Here is a 5,143-nt window from a genome sequence, read left to right as displayed (position 1 = left end):
GCCATGGAGAGGACACAGAACTGGCCGAACTCATGGCTGTGCAGGGGACACTGAGCTGGCCAAGCTCATGGCCATGCAAGGACACTGAGCTGGCCAAGCTCATGGCCATGCAGGGGACACTGAGCTGGCCGAGCTCATGGCCATGCAAGGACACTGAGCTGGCCAAGCTCATGGCCATGCAGGGGACACTGAGCTGGCCAAATTCATAGCCATGGAGAGGACAATGAGCTGGCCGAGCTCAGGGCCATGGAGGGGACACTGACCTGGCCGAGCTCATGGCCATGGAGGGGACACCGAGCTGGCCGAGCTCATGGCCATGGAGGGGACACCGAGCTGGCCGAGCTCATGGCCATGCAAGGACACTGAGCTGGCTGAGCTCATGGCCATGCAAGGACACTGAGCTGGCTGAGCTCATGGCCATGCAAGGACACTGAGCTGGCTGAGCTCATGGCCATGCAGGGGACACTGAGTTGGCCGAGCTCATGGCCATGCAAGGACACCGAGCTGGCCGAGCTCATGGCCATGGAGGGGACACCGAGCTGGCCGAGCTCATGGCAGTGCAAGGACACTGGGCAGGCTGAGCTCGTGGCCATGGAGAGGACACCGAACTGGCCAAACTCATGGCTGTGCAGGGGACACTGAGCTGGCCAAGCTCATGGCCATGCAAGGACACTGAGCTGGTCAAGCTCATGGCCATGCAGGGGACACTGAGCTGGTCAAGTTTATGGCCATGCAAGGACACTGAGCTGGCCAAATTCATAGCCATGGAGAGGACAATGAGCTGGCCGAGCTCATGGCCATGGAGGTGACACCCAGCTGGCCGAGCTCATGGCTGTGAAGGGGACACTGAGCTGGCCGAGCTCATGGCCATGGAGGGGACACCGAGCTGGCTGAGCTCATGGCCGTGGAGGGGACACTGAGCTGGCCGAGCTCATGGCCATGCAAGGACACCGAGCTGGCCGAGCTCATGGCCATAGAGGGGACACCGAGCTGGCCGAGCTCATGGCCATGGAGGGGACACTGAGCTGGCCGAGCTCATGGCCATGGAGGTGACACCCAGCTGGCCGAGCTCATAGCCATGGAGGGAACACCGAGCTGGCCGAGCTCATGGCCATGGAGGGGACACCGAGCTGGCCGAGCTCATGGCCATGGAGGGGACACTGAGCTGGCCAAGCTCATGGCCGTGGAGGGGACACCGAGCTGGCCAAGCTCGTAACCATGGAGGGGACACTGAGCTGGCCAAGCTCATGGCCGTGGAGGGGACACCGAGCTGGCCAAGCTCGTGGCTGTGGAGGGGACACCGAGCTGGCCAAGCTCATGGCCATGGAGGGGACACTGACCAGACACGTAGCAGCAGAATTACCCTGGTTGCGTCCCCGTCTCAGCGGAGTCCACAGCTCTCCGCACTCCCGGGCACTGCCCGCAGCATCCCGGCCCCTGGGCACGGCATTCTGAGCGCTGGGATGCTGGGCAGGGCCCTCTGTGCCATGCCAGGGTGCGCCACCTTCCCAGCCCCTTGTGCCCACTGCGGTGGCACCGCCGTGTCCTCAGGAGCGGAGCGGGCTCCTCTCGGGACAGGGATGGCCTGGCAGCAGCACCGGCTCCAAAGCCCTGCTGAGATGTTCCACATCCCGCTCGTTCTGGATCCCGGCCGGCACTAATGGGGGTGGTGGTAACAACCAGAGCTGCACAATCACCTCCAGAGTTGCCCGAGCAGTCCGTGCTCCGCCACTCGGCCCGGGCGAGCGCAGATGCTCTGGCAGAGCCACTGCCATCGCAGCCGGTCAAAGCCATCTGTGTCGCCAGCCACACTTACACCGTTTACATTCCACCTTCAGTCCCGTCTTGGCCTCTTATTTCGGCGCTAGAGTAAAGACAAATATTGTCATATTTCGTATGAGGGATAATACGTTTTCCAGCATGGAGGTGTGTTAACTAATTAAAATATATCTATGCTTCAGGAGCTGCAAATGCTAAAAAATGATGACAGATATAGAAAAATATGTGAGTTTTGGAAAAGTTTTGCCATTCAAAATTATTTTCCAAGTCTTAAGTGTTTCAGAGCCAATTAACTTTGAAAACAGCATTTGCATTTACTTTATCCCAGTGGGGTGAAAGACTGAGTTGGTTTTGATTTGTTCTTGTTTATGGAATGATTGAAAAATAAATCTTTTTAAAAGTGACTCATTTAAGATGCCCACATGATGCACATTTTAGTATCTGCTCTAAAAGGTGCGCCAGCAGCATTCTGCATTTTAACAGCTTCTAACTGGTTTAATAAAGTGCAGTTTGCATTTGTGACTTCCCAGCATGAGCACTGTATTGTTTCAGATGATGCAGCTGCTGACTTTTAATCAAATGACAATTTAAGAGACATAAAGACATACCTCCATCTCATTCCCTGGCTGGAATTTCAGCACACAGGAATTACAGAAGGAATGTTACAGCCGATTATGGCACTTATAATCTCTCAATTGGCTTCTGGGGATGTTATGAGATCCTTTTCCTAAACCCACCTGCTGTCCAAAAGTTACAGGATTTTTCCATTAATTATATGAGATTACTTGAAGTTTACCTAATGGCACTCTGGGACTCTGTCCTGGCTGCACTTGGGAGTAGAAGATGCCTGGGATTTTGCAGGTTTAATCCCTGGGTCTGCAGCTTTCAAAGAAGCAGAAGTTAATTAACTATTGCTATTCCTGGTTAGCTGAAGGAATGCTTTAAATACAGGAATCAGAGTGAACCATCCACACATATCCCATGGAGTCAAACCTCCCAGCTTGTTAGGTTGTTAGGAGTGTTTTATGATGTTGATAACTGCTATAATCTCTCAAAGACGTAGCTAATTGGATAAACCAGGGGTGAGCCTGTGGGCATTTTTGGATTTTATTCAAATTGCTATTTACTTAGAGAATTCTTTTTCAGCTAGTGTTACAGTCAGATAAATGTTTTCGGAAGTGCTCTTATGATTGAGAAGTCTGTATTTCATTCTAAAAATTGACTTTGACACTCCTAGGACCACTTGAAAATCCAGACCATTTTGAAAGCATTTATGTATATGAATAGGAATTGTATGTGGAAAATACATACGTGGAATCCCTTTCAGCTGAAAGTTGTCAAGCAGGATGCAGTGCATTAGAAGAGATCGAAAAGCCCAGTGACAAGCAGGACTGGGTATTTTAAGCCTCAGCACATATTTTTTGGCATAATGTGTCACAAAGGTTTAGGCAGGAGATGCAGGCTTGGAGCTGACTCTGTGGTGTGTTATCCTCCTCACAGAGCAGGAGAACCCCCTGATCCACTGCCAGCACTGCAGCAAAGCTTTGCTGAAGGCACTGATGCTTTCACTTTTTTCTGACTGTTTAATTTACTTCAGGGAATGCGGAGTTGGTTCAGACACTCCCCAGTTTTGGTGGCAGTGCTGGGAGTGTGAGGAGGCTTTGATCTGCTCAGACACTGTGATAAGATGGGTGCACTCCCTCAGATAAATGGACTGTCTTGCTCTCGCCTTTCTCAACAGGAAATGTGTTCATTGCCCTGAAGAATGTGGGAAAAGTGCAGCTAATAAGAGTCCTGTGAAAATTCCCTTGTGCAGCTCTGGGACTGGCCTGGCTGGATTTTATGTTGCTTACTTTATAAATACCTGAAAGGTGATAGCTGCTTTTACACTTTTTGTACAGGAATGTCTCAGCTCAGTCATACCTAACTTTTCCCTTCACTTTTTTTTTAAAATCCTTTCCTTTTTTTTTTTTTTGGCCCCCTTTTCTTTCCCCCATTTCTTTTTTCAGTGTTTAAATCCAGACTAAAGTCCTTTCCCATTATTCTGCTGCAGTTTGACTCCATGCTCACCCCACATCCATCTCTTGCAGCGCTCAGGCAACAGGGTGGGGGAAGTTTCTTTCTCAATTTGACTTTTGTTTTCTTCCTTATGTTTGTTCATTCTCACAATGTGTCAGAGCAGAAGACAGCTTGGAAGTTGTATTTTACAGTTAGAAGAAAAAGCCCACCATAAATTGCATGTTTATTATTTTTGTTGTTCTCTTCTGGATTTTGTGAACATGCTGAAAATTTTTGATGAAACAGAAACTTTTGCAATCTTCTCAAAAGTTTTTGGAATTTTAGCTGATCTTTTTCCTTTATCTATTTCTGTTGGCTGAACTGCAGTTGTTCTCAGCTTTTTCTTTTTTTTTTTTTTTCCTCTTTTTGGTGCATTTCAAAACAGACTTGGGCTGAAATATCCCACCCCACCCACACAGACAGCAGAGGTCTCTGCAAATTCTTGAATGGTTTTCACGTGTGTCCTGCCTATTCAGGCCTGAGCCTATATTTTATACACATTATATTAAAGGGAGGAACAATGGTTATGTTTGAAAGAGCAGGATTATATTTTCCCAGAATCTCCAGTTATCAAAGGACACTGAGTTATGGCAGTTCAGACACTGGTTTAGCTGCAGTGTTGTAGATAAGCTACTTCTATGAGATGTTTTCCTTTATGCAGCTGAAAGTGATGGCTGGAAGTTTTTCAAAAGAGCCTGGATTCCTTATTCTCATTTTCTTTTAGTGGAGTGAGGTCCTTGGACCTCATAAAGAGCTGTTGCTTTCCTTGCTGTTTCACACCCTCATTTTCAGCAGGAGTGTGGTAATAACCCATCTCAGCATTGTTATGCCATTTTTCATTATGAATTCTCTGCTTCTGCTTGTACTGGAAGTGATGGAAGATTTATGGGATAAAGGAGAGTGAATGTGGGTATGAAAGCCAGAATAAAATCAGACACAGAGAGAGAACAGCCACCTCTGTGGGCCTGTTGGACCTCTTCAGAAGTGGACAGTGCCACCAGAGACCACCAGCAGGAAGATCTCATCCAGCTTCAACCTAAACCCTGCTCTTTGTGGGGTGTCCTGTGTTTCCTAGTTCCCCTGCTTTTCTCCTCATTCCTCACAAGTTCTTGGTGCAGGGGAGCCTCTCTCTGGATGATCCTTTACTCCTCAGTTTGGTGTCTGTGGGAAAGTTTGTGCTGAGTTCTGCCCATACCCAGGCCAGGCAGAAATAACGCTGGAGCCTCAGGGACTGGCAGAAATCCCAGTGCCCTGTAAAAGTGAGCCTTCAGATGGAGGAACATTGACTCATTTGTAGCTTTCTGGA

Source organism: Anomalospiza imberbis, chromosome 12 (assembly GCF_031753505.1).
Source record: "Anomalospiza imberbis isolate Cuckoo-Finch-1a 21T00152 chromosome 12, ASM3175350v1, whole genome shotgun sequence".
In the NCBI taxonomy this organism is placed as follows: Eukaryota; Metazoa; Chordata; class Aves; order Passeriformes; family Viduidae; genus Anomalospiza; species Anomalospiza imberbis.
This window is presented reverse-complemented; position numbering follows the sequence as displayed.